Source organism: Ochotona curzoniae, unplaced genomic scaffold (genome assembly GCF_017591425.1).
Source record: "Ochotona curzoniae isolate NIBS_2020 unplaced genomic scaffold, NIBS_Ocur_1.0 contig_1482, whole genome shotgun sequence".
NCBI lineage: Eukaryota > Metazoa > Chordata > Mammalia > Lagomorpha > Ochotonidae > Ochotona > Ochotona curzoniae.
The window spans coordinates 7,868,012-7,880,313 of record NW_024465100.1 but is presented as its reverse complement, the minus strand read 5'-3'; the positions used below and the strand labels follow the sequence as shown (position 1 = coordinate 7,880,313).

Below are 12,302 nucleotides of genomic sequence, written 5' to 3'. Positions count from 1 at the left end.
CTAAATTAAGTCTCTTGGCTTTAAAGGAGAAAGATAATAATTGATTGGACATTTTATTTGATAAGACATTCTAGGAAAAGATTATTCATTTATCTACTTTTTTGAAGGACAAATTACGGGAAAGAGAGAGAGAATCTTTCATCATTCCACAGACCAAATCCAGGGGCTTTAAACTCTAACCAGGCTTCCACTTGGGTGGCAGTGGCCTAAGTACTTGCGCCGTCCTCTGCTGCTCTCCCGGACACACTGGCAGGTAGCTGGATCAGAGGCAGAGCAGTAGAAAACTCAGTCGGCACTCCAGTATGAGTTGGTGGCAGTACAAATGGCAGCTATAGCTGCTGTGCTGCAGCAGCCCAAGACTTGACTTTACTGCTGTTATGTGAGTATATTGAGCTTTTTGTTAAAGAAATTAGAAGAGACCATAAGTGGTGGTTATTTGCTATTATTCATGGAGATAACCACAAATAATTTGACTGTATAAGACATGTTGGGACTGGTGTTGTGATGTGGCAGCTAAAGCTGGCTAGTATTTCCTATGGGTGCTAGTTTGTGTTCTAGCTGCTCTCTCTCTCTCTCTCTCTCTCTCTCTCTGTCTCTCTCTCTCTCTCTCTCTCTCTCTCTCTCTCTGTCTCTCTCATTTTACCTTTCAAAGAAATAAATCTTCTGTTAAACAGAAGGAAAAGTGCTTAGCAGCAAAACTGGCCCAGTTCATTTATGCCTACTCGGCCTTTTTTGCTCCTTTTTGTTTTTTCTTGAGTTACCTAGAAAGTATCTTTCTGTCAATTCCTTGAATGCCATGTGGCAGTGTCTCAAGGGTAACAGGATCATAGCCAACAAAAAGCATTACAAAGTATTAAAGAGAAAATCCAAAAATTAAAAATAAATAAAACTTTTTCTAAGATGCGGTTGACTCTCCAAAGGATGTGTTTCATAGTTATTAGAAGTTGTCTATCCTGGCTTCCCAGAATCCCTCAGTTCCTTTCCATATCGTTAAAGCAAAACAGGGAACATAATTTAACTTGGACAAGAAATGACATCAGGCCATAGTGAACCAGTACTGTGTGAAGATACACAGTGAGGAATATACGCCATCCAGCAATATCAGCTGCTCGTCTGGAGATCTCTTAGAGCTGTTTAACGGACTTTGCGTGTTCTGTGTATCTAAGGCCTGGTCTGCTTTTCTTTGTAATCACAGCAGTGTAGATGATTTAAAATTTGGTAATAATTATAACGTGTTTCTAAATTTAAATGTTTATTTATTTGCAACTCAGTGTTAGAGAAAAAGGGAGAAAGAGATCCTTATACTAGTTCCTCCACAGATAGCTGCCATGGCCAGGTCTGGGCCAGGTCCAGGAGCCAGGGACTTCATCTGGGTCTCCACATGAGTGTAAGGGGCCCAAAGTGTTATGCCATCCTCCACTGCTTCCCAGGAATATTAACAGGGAATTGGATTGGAAGTAAAGCAGCTGGCACTCCTATCGCACCCAATAGGATAGTGCTCATGAGGCATAGCATGCAGAACAGGCAGCTTTACATGCTGTGCTATAATGCCAGTCCCCAAATTTTGAAGATTTATTTATTTAATTTAAAAACAGAATTACATAGAGAAAAAGACACACACACACACACACACACACACACACACACACACACACACACACACACACTCCACCCGATCCCTAAAGGGGCGAGGAAAGAGAAAGAGAATGAAAGAATCTTCCATCCATTGGTTAACTCCACAGATGGATACAGTGGGCTGAGCTGGGATAGGCAGAGGCCAGGAACCAGGAGCTTCTTTAGGGTCTCACACTGAGTGCAGGTGCCAAACACCTGGGTCACCCTCCTGTTTTTTACAGGCCATTAGCAGGGAGCTAGATGGGAAGTGCAGCAGATGGGATTCAAACCAGCATCCAAATGGGATGCCAGCACCTAAGACGGGAGCTTTACCTATTATACCATGGCAGCTGCCATCTCCCTCCCCCTCCCCGCCCCAAATTTAGAACAGTGACGTGTTACTGTTTTCATGCTCTGGCACTTTAAATATATTACATCCACAGACTAAGTTTTAGTAAAATGGCTGTCTCTGTCGCCATAGTCATTGTCACACAGAGATACCTCAGAAGTTTTAATTTGCTGTGTTTTAGCTCCCATGGTTTTGTATTTGGACCGTTGACTTAGGATTTTAGAGTTTGCAGCATATTTCTAAGTGACTGCTGGAACATTTTTTTTTTTTAATCCCTAGAGTGACTTACCACTTTTATGTTTTCACCAAATAACTTGTAAGTAATAAGCCTTTGGTGTCAGTCAACTTCATCCATTTATCAATCCGTTCATTCGTTTATTCATATCATTTTTAAAAAATTCATATTTTTATAAGATATTTACAGAATGACAGGGAAAGATGGAGAAATGGAGAAAGAGATTTTTTTTTTTAAGAAAGAGATCTTAGGTCTGCTGGTGCTTGTGGTTGGTGCTGGTCCAGGTTGAGGCAGGAGCCAGCAGTTCCATATGGGTCTCCATTGCAGGTCACTGAGGCCCAACATGACCATCTTCTCCCGTCTTCCCAGTCTCATTAGCAGGGAGCTAGATGGGAAGCAGAGCAGGCAAGACTTGAACTGCCGCATCAATATAAGATGCTGGCATCACAGAAGGCTTAGCCAGCTGTGGCACACTCCTTGCCTTTATCCGTTGAAATATTTGCTGAGAAATAGTGACATTCATACTTTCTTAGCTAACCATAGGAAGTGCAGAAAAGTGTGTCTTCGCTAAGATTAGAAAAGTACATTATAGTCTGTGGTCTATACATTCATAGAACCCTACAGCCTCAGTGCAAAAGAGGTTGATTATTTCAATAAAGTTAACATTTTGCCACACCCTATGGTTTTATAGCCCCCATTCATTTCACACTAGTGAAAAAGTAGATTGTGTTTCTATAGCCATGATTATACATAATTTAAAAACATAGTTTATAGCTTATCTTTAAGGTTCAATTACTTTTTTTGAAAATGAGCCTTCATGAATTTTCTATCATATAAAGCTTAAGAAAATAGTAGATGGAGTGTTTCCTCCCATCCGCAATTATCCTGCAATATAGAAAGGTTTAACTGAGACTGAAGTGCCTACTTTTCAAAAAGAATAGATTCAGTAAAAATAGGCCCTTTCCCTGCTCTCTGTCCTTTAGCATACTATCTAAAGTTGCTTTCATTGTTCGAAAAGCCTTCTCCATTGTGCTTGGGTGTTTGTGCTTTAGCTCAGCAGCAAAACAGTGAGCTAAAAGCAGCCAAGCCACTCAGTATCCCCATTGTCATTTTCATGAACAACATGCTCCCTCCTCGCCCATACAACCACTAGTAAATAAGGAGGACCCCTCATTATACATGAACTTACCTCCTTGCAGCCTGCAGTTGACATTTATATATGCCATAATAGACATGTTGATTTACAGGAGTAAAACAGCTATCATTTATTATCATATGTATGTTTTTAAACAATCAATTATTAGTATCCGGGGGGAGGGGTTATTTTCTGTGTGTTTTATTGGCAACTTGTCATGACATTCTCTGTATAAAATAGAATTATTTCATTAATGGGCTTTGTGTTGTATTACATTTGTACCCAGTGTAAACCAAATTGACAGTTTAGGTTAAAATTACATTTGCCATTCAGAACAATGGAATCCTAAGGCACAGACAGGTGAGATGTGAAGGGAATGATCCTAGTGACAGAGGCCCTGGGTCAACTGTCGTCTGCGTCACACTGCCTGCTCTTCTGAAAGGGCATGTTCTTGCCTTGGACTCATACTCCTAGAAAAGGACACAAACAAAATTTATTTGCAATTTGCAAAAAAAAAAAAAAAAAAAAAGGAAGGGGAAATCCAAAGGAGGGGGCTCCAAAAGACTGTAAAATTGTACAGCATGAGTTCTCTGATGCATGCTGTTTTCAATCTGCTGTGTGCCAGTTGGAGGCTTAGGGAGTGTGTGCGCACGAGAGAACGGATAATGCTGAGAAATGATAGAGTGGCTGTGACCTCCAAGCTCAGCCTGGAAATCCAAGACATTGATTTCACTTAGCATTCCTGCTGAGAAATCTGGCGGAGTTCAGTTGTAATAAAAGAACAAGATTCTGTTCTAATGGTAATGGCGTATGACAGACATATCGCTTTGTCTGTCCTCAGCACCAGAGAGAGGAGAATTGGAGAAAGGTCACTTGACCTGCCTGGGGTGTTGGACGAGTGCTGTTCTGAGTTTTGAACTGCCGCCTAGGAACATAATTATTTATAATATTAAATGATAAAGAAACCTTTAGAGGACTCACAGTGAACCTCCACCAACTGCACACAGGAATTGCACTCTGTAAATGGGGAAGCAGGAAAGGAAGTGTAGCCTATTCAAAAATTGGCATTTGAGAACAGGGTTAGCATTGCTTGTGGAATTATATGTCCTTGAATGTGTTGTTTGTGACTCATTTGCATTAATGTCTGATCTATCACTGATTGTTTTCAAAAATGCTTTGGTTGTAGCAGTAAGAAAAATGCATGTGGATTTTTTTTCCTGGTCTGATTTGTCAGGGTCTAGTTGATAGAGAATATAGGCTTTCAGTAGCTTTGTAAAATTTCTCCATAGTTCAACCAAATTTTTCCAAGTACATATGCATTTGTCTCTTCAGCCTTCAAGTTTTCTCCTCCAAATCCTATTCCAGAAGTATTTATTTTTCATTGCAAACAAAAATATATTTACTTCATCAGTGTTAATTTCTTACCACATCTATGACCTCACAGCTGAGTCTTAATATAAGAGGTAATTCTACCCTCTTATATTAAAGAAAATTAAAGTATTGAGCAATAGTGGAGCTTGAATCTCACGTGCAAAGATGATGCTTGGAATCTGTTTATGGTCTTTAATGGATTTTAATTTCTTTTTATAGTTTAGTGTTCTGCCATAGGATGGGCCAATAGATGATGTATTAGCTACTTTGATTTTTCTCCAACATATTTGTTTATTTAAATGATTTCCTGCCTGTTTTGTTGTAGTCATTTATGAACCTAGGTAACCCCTACTTTATGTTAGAAACTGATCTTTCAATAGAATTGTTTTTCTAATTTTGAGAAGCAGAATCAATAACTGACTTCAACTGCCACACATGGAAGACTATTTGCACTGAGTTTCAAAACAGCTCACCCCGTTGTTGGTGTCGAGTTGCTGTTGTCCAGATTCTCCTAGGTCAAAGGCACAACACAGATCTGAACTTCATATTTTAAGTTACTTGCTTTTGAAAAAAAAATCATAACACTGACTTGCAAATTATCCTAGCTGTTTCTCAGTATCTGATGGAAAATTGTCACCTGTGGTAACAAAGAACCGCTAGTCAGTAAAGGCAATGACGAGGGAGAATTCCGGGATGCTTTTCCTTTGACTGTACCCTGACCTTGGTCACTCTCCCATCACAGCTGTGTCTCCTTGGCTAGAGCATGCTGTCCATTTTTTTTTGTTCCTTTCGCATACTCTGGCAGTGATATTCCCATTTGCTCAGCAGTAGCACCTGGGAGTTATGACAAGCTAGAAATGGCCCTAACCGGCTAACCACACACGATTAGATTCTTTCAACTGCTGTATCCTTATAAATATTGCTTTGGGTTCAGAAGTAAGAACTGGAACTTTATATTGTTTTCTGAGCCTCCTTCACAGGCACAGTAATGAAAATCTTTTCTGAATTGGTGGCCATGTGCTTGTGTGAGCTGTATCAGTGGTGTCAGTGACTCCTGTTAGGGCACCTATTCTGTGCTATAATGATGCCAATCACCTTGTTTGATGCTATGGAGTAAACATAATACACACTGATCTACAGGGTAGAGTTTTTGTCGTTTAATAGTGTGAGTCACAAACTGCAGTGCACGTGCTCCCAAGCTGACTTAGCAACACGCTGGGTCTCCAGGAAAGGAGAGGATCATGGAGATTGGCCTTGATTGAGGATTAGTTCCAACAAGAGGCTGGGGGGACTGAATGCATTTTGAGTAGCTCTGTGACAGAGTGGGAGGAGAGACGCAAGGCGAAAGTGCACCCCTGGGAGAACAGCAACCAAGTCGAACCACTGCCATCCCGATGGATGAGAACATTATTTTTAATATCATGACAAAAACATCCTTTCAAGATAAAGCATACGACATCAAAGAGATTTTGTAAGTTTGAAATGGCCAGGAAGTGCAAGAACCTCCACGGGAGTATTTCCATGGTGAAAAGTTCAAACAGCACTCTTCCATATAACTGTAACCTCGTTTAATATTGTTCGCATTTCATCTGGCCATGAAAAATTGTGCAGAGTGCTACTTGTCAGAGGTGTTATTTCCAATATGTAAAAGTCCCGAGAACACTACTGTTTGACTTCTTCTTAAAGCCTTTCAGGTCAGGATCTCCAATAATCACCGCTCACTCCACAGGGCAAAAGCTGGTCTCTGAATGAAGTGTCTCTAAGTAATGCGCAGTGCTGAGACGGTGTTCATGAAAGAGGAGCTGATCAGCATCAGATAAAACCCCCGGTGCATCGGGAAGCTGATGGGCTGGCGCTTCTCTAGATTCCGCTGCTCCTCCAACCTCGGAGCGGAAAGAGATGCCAGTCTCAGCCAAGTATTACCACGTTCTAACTGGCTGTTTTTTTTCATCCGTAGTCTTTGTTTAAGGATGTTTAAACACTGTCAGGTCTATCCGTTAAATGCTTCAGTCTCCCTTATACCTTGCTCTGTGTGGCTGCTTTGTACTTTGAACACTTTCCTGTTCCTTGCTTTTCGATATCCAGTGAATTGACTGTTTTGTGAGGTTTTGAGCTGTGCGTGTGTGTGTTTCCCACACTCGAGGTGTGTTCATTTAAGAAGAATCACACACAGAGTTGAACGGCCAAGAGGTCCCTTGTTAACCTCATCATCATCATCGCTCCTCGGGTGGGACATATTTACAGGGGGTGTAACATAATCGCCCTGTCATTTTAAATAAAATAGTTTCTTTTCATGGTTCCCTCCTGCTCCAAAGAAGGATGCTAAATGAAGTGTTATCCGCAGAACCCCTGCGACGAGCCTCAGCCTCTTCTTTTCATCTGTCTTCAGCTGACAGGCATCTCAGCCAGCCAGGAACTTAAACAGGGGCTTTGCTGAGCTCAGTCATATTACATGTGCAAATAGGTCACTTGGTGATGAACTCTTGGGGGGCCCTGGAAGGGCAGGAGGGCTGTGAACCTCGTAAAATTCAGAAGCAGAGATAGAATCGGCATTTCACAAATCAGGCAAACTGGACAGAGGAAATCTTTGAATACTACTGATTAGGGCTGCATATCCCAGCACAGAGTGGTTGGTTGGTTGTTGTTGTTGTTGGCTTTTTGTTTGTTTGGACAGATTCAGTCTCAAACACAGCGTGATGAATGATGTCAAAAGTTATTCAGAATTCAGATCAAGAAGATGACCAGAAATCTAAGGCTTTATTATGTCAGAGTTGGAGAAGACAAAACATACTTTCTCTGCAGTTCTGTTCTTTTTTGAGAATCATTGATAAATTCAGACCTAAAACATACCTCAAGACAGTTCAATGCCTCGTTTTCTGAGAAGGACTGATGAGCGCCTTGTCTGAGCTGCTGTCCCTAAGCTGACAGCTTTTTGCTTTAGACTTCTCCTGCACTGGAACATTTGAAAGAGTGTACTCAGAAGTGGAATCAAGTAGAATTGACAAAGATATCAAAGTTGGTTGTCTCTCTGTGTTATGTAAATATATGCTGCTTACGTAGTTCTTCTTCATAAGGGAAAATGTAGTAGTTCTTGTCACGGAGATAGCCCCAAGTACAAAGTGCTTTTAAATTTCTTATTTGAAAGGCAGAAAGGTAGACAGAGAAAAAAGGAGAGTGGAATGGAGATATGGGGGCAGAGAGAGAGAGAAACACCTCTGCTAGCTGATTCGCTAAATGCTGGCAACAGGTGACCTGCTGGGAAAGGCCAAAGCTGAGGCAGGTGTCCTGTGAGGGTGGCAGGAACCCTATTTGTTGCATCAGATTCTATATTGCCAGGAAGCTGCAATCAGGAACTAGAGCCAAAAATATCAGGTGCTTCGTCTGAGATACAGACGTCATTAGAACAAATACCTGTTGTTACAAATCTTTTTTTTTTTTCCAATGACAGCAAATATTAGTGTTGGGAGAAAGAAATCCATGTGTGTATTTATCCGTGGGAATTTGTCTGCGTTTTCCTCTGGATACAACAAAAATTCTATCCATACTTTTGAACATTACAAAATAAAGGACATAAAGGAGAAAAAAAATAGAATTAAACAGAGGACGAGGTGAGAGTCAAATTGGAGAAAAACAGTGTGAACTGCAGACAAATTCCAAACTCAAAATATTCAGAAGGTTCATTCTTTAGCAAAATGTATAAGATTAAGAAAAGAAAGAATTATGCCTTCAAGTCGGAAGGAAGCCTTGGAAAGCACTCAGTTCTGCACACAGTAACGCCATCAAGAGGGCACTTGCCCGAACACCCCCAAGGCCGGGGAGCCCGCGCCTCTATGAGGTGGCAGGACTGCATTCAGAATGACTCTTAACGTAGGTGTTCTTTAAATAGGTCTGGAATCTGTTCTCCAGGGTGTTATCTTCTGGTGGTTCCACTGAAAGACAGTTGCATTGATTAGTACTATTTGATGGCAAATAATAGAAAACCCAGTCCAAACTGGATTGAGTGGAAGGAAAGCATATTCGCTCACATAACAACAACGACAAAAGGACAATGTTATTTTGCCTTCAGGTGAGCTCCAGGAACGACAGGTCTTACCACCAGGAATTATCTGGTGTCTCTCCGTCTGTTCTTAACTAAGGCTGCTGAGGATCACCCCTGTGGAGTGTTCTGTAACTCAATCTGTGCTGATGTCTCCCTTCACTGACTCAGCAGGTGCTACCTTATGCCTGCATTGTAGCTTATTTGTGGAGAGCAGAGCTGTTGCTACTAAAAAAAATTTTTTTTTTTAATTCTCTAAAGACTTTGCAGTTTAACAAGAAGAAGTAAATTATGAGCAATCGAGTAAATAGGTAATTTCATATAGGGTAAGTGCTGTGAAAAAATAAGCAAATTTAGTGAAAGATGAAAAGTGTGGGGGACATAAGAGGCTTTCTATAGATAGATAGAGAGATAGATAGATATACAAAGATATATAGATATAGATACATCTTTTAAGATTTATTTATTTTTGTTGGAAAGGCGCCTTTACAGAGAGAGAAGGACAGGCAGAGAGAAAGATCTTCCATTAGCTGGTTCACTCCCGAAGTGGCCTGAGCTGCTCTGAAGCCAGAAGCTTTTTCCAGGTCTCCCACAAGGGTGGGGGAAAAGGGGGTTTCCTTTAGGTACAGCTCTAAGAAGTCCCCTCCAGGACCAGAGACATGGAAAAGATGACTTGTGCAAGGCATAGCTCAGCCACAAAGGCCCTGATAAGTTAAAGAAATTAATGAATTCAAGGTTCAGAAATACAAATTGAGGCAGCTTGAATGAAATGAGCAAAAGAGAGAGAGATTGTAAGGTTGCAAAAATGAGAAAAACCAAATCACCCAGGAGATTTTCATACTAAAAACTTTGAAGGAGAGTCAAAATATACCAGCTTTTTAAAAGAGACATACCATATTTTCCAGTTGTCATACCACTTATCAAACTGCTGTAATTTTGTATTGCATGTCCTTTTTTTTCGGATACTTTATGGGTAAAAAATATTTATCTTGGAGCCCCTGTATGAGCATTTTTAAATGTCTGCATCAGTTTCTACTGAGCACTCTGCAAGTTGAGCTCTGCTGGTATCATCTGCATTGCCCTGGACAGGACGAGGCAATCAAGGGCAGCAAGTGTCTATTAATTGCTTGTTAAATAGCATGTCATGGTAGAGTCGTAGAGCTGACAGTGGTGGTAAACAGTGAAACACATCGTGCAGTCATATGGCACGATGTATGTGGTCAGGAGTGCATGAACAGGTATGCAGGAAGAGCCACGCCCACACAACATACACGGGGCACCAGGTAGGGGCCGCGCATGTGCATTTAATCCAGAATAGTCCTTGATTTTTTTTTTTCCGAGTGACTTACTTTATTCGAGTGAATCATATTAACAGTAGAAGAAAATTTGTATACTTGATACTACCAGGCAGTGCCTACATGAAGGAGATGAAAAGTTGAGTCTTTATAATGACATTCAGTATTAACATTTGAGTACTGATTGATTTTAAAACTCAACTTAGAACATGGTGATTGCCTCATACTAATACTCATAAGAGTTTGGGAAATGTTTAATATATTTTGAGCAGATAAACAAGTCAGATAAAAAAGTAAACCCTGATTTCTGATTAACTTGAGTTTTTTCCCCAAAGGTTTATTTATTTAAAAGGTGAAGAGAAAGAGAATCTTTCTTCCACTCACGTGCTTCCCACCCAGCTCAGCAGGCAGGGCCAGTTCCGGCTAATGCTAGAAACCCAGAACTCCACGCACATCCCCCAAGCCAGTGACAAGACCCGGGTCATCGGGCCACCTTGTGCAGCTTTCCCGAGAGCGTTAGCAGGGAGCTGGGCGAGAAGCAGAGCTGCCAGCCCTCCCAGCACGGGCATCTCGGTATGGGAAGCTGCACAGCAAAATCAAGTCATCCTTTCATTTTGATTTTTGATATTGTTTTTTAGTCCAGTACTTGCTAAGCTAGTGTGGTTTCACCAGGTCCGACAGACAGCTATTTTTTTTTTCTAGAAAAAGTCATTGAAAGCTGCGCTACATTGTTGAAGCAGCTGTAACAGGGTTGTGTGAGGTTACAAATAATACCGTTTTCATCACTGAGTGAATTAATCCTTGCAAACATTGAGTATCTTGGAGAAAACAATGATCTCTCAAACTCTTTATCTCCCTGTCATTATTCTTCCCTAATTCTCTTCCTCTTTTTTCTTTCCCCTTTCCCTTCATCCATCTGTATAGTGACAAGCTGTTTAAAAGTCACACCTCCTATTACACAAGAGCATAACATGCCACCTGCCGAAAAAAATAGAAAAATAGAACATAGAAAAGTACTGTAAAATTTTTGTAAAATGATTAAAAATAGGTAATTATAATTCATTGTATGATTTATATATTTACTTTCCTAATGCATTTAATATTCAATATATAATCGTTATACATTCTATATAAATATCTGCTAATTTATTGCATTGTGTTATGCTCAAGAAAGTCATATTCCAGTTAGACCTTGTTTTCATTCACTCATGCATTTACAATACAGAGGAAACAGTAATTGCACAAAGTTAATTTACAGAGATGCAGACTAATCCACAACCTGACCAGACATTTGATAAGATTTTTCTGTCAAAATAACAATAATAAAAAACTAGCAAAAAAAGTTTTTCTCTCAGCATTCACATAGTTTCTTATCACTGCTAAAAAAAAAAACCATTGAAGAACATGTTCTTAATAGTTTTTAAAACAAAGAACAGAAATTTTATGACTCAAGTAACATTAAATGCTAAAAAAGTAAAATTGTTTTATAGCAGATGCTCACGGCGGTGTAATTCAGAGTGATTGTGAATTATTGTTTGAGCTCTGTTAATATAATCAAAGGAATTTGCAAGCACATATTCCTTATCTCATACACACTAAAGTTTCAGAATATAAGAAACAGAATACCCATTTGAAATATAGAATAATTTTTAAGGAAAGTTTTAAAACTCTTCTTGTACTTGAAACTACGAAATTTTGTCTCTATTGAAATAAGAAATTTGCTCATTGGAATTTCAGCGTTATACATATTAAGCCTGAAAAGTACGTTCTTAGCAACTCAGAATATTGAATCTTGCCAGGAACCTGATCATTAGAGTGTTGATTGGAAAGCAGCATGCGTACACAAATGAAAGTTTCTAAAACTCAAAACTCGTGAGCAATTTCCCTGTGCCGAAAGCTTGTTGTCATGGGAAGCATGTGTGCCTTTGCTAGTTCTGATTCTTCTTGTAGATGAAATGAGAGTTCAAAAACCTCAAGGAAACAAGATTATGTAAACATTATACAAGGATTTCACATTTTTGCACCAAAACTTTTATTCCATTTCCTCATAAACCTTCTAAAATTCCTGCATTACTTGGATGTTTCTTAAAATTATACCTCCCCTCTTGGGCACCAAGACTTATAGCTTTTAGTTTCTAGTAACTGTATTTCCAGCTATGGACTCTAAGTGATTTCCATTGGATAACTTTCTCAGAATTTCACAGTTTAAGAAATATATGTTTGATTTTTTTTCCAAAGAAGAAAGATAAGATCTCTATATTTAAGGG

General features: G+C 39.8%; 1 protein-coding gene across 3 annotated transcripts in view; it reads left to right on the top strand.

Annotated features, from left to right (window-relative positions):
• Nucleotides 1-12,302, top strand: part of SOX5 (SRY-box transcription factor 5) — a 386,873-nt gene that overhangs the window by 313,589 nt on the left and 60,982 nt on the right. The gene's annotated exons all lie outside the window — the stretch shown is intronic.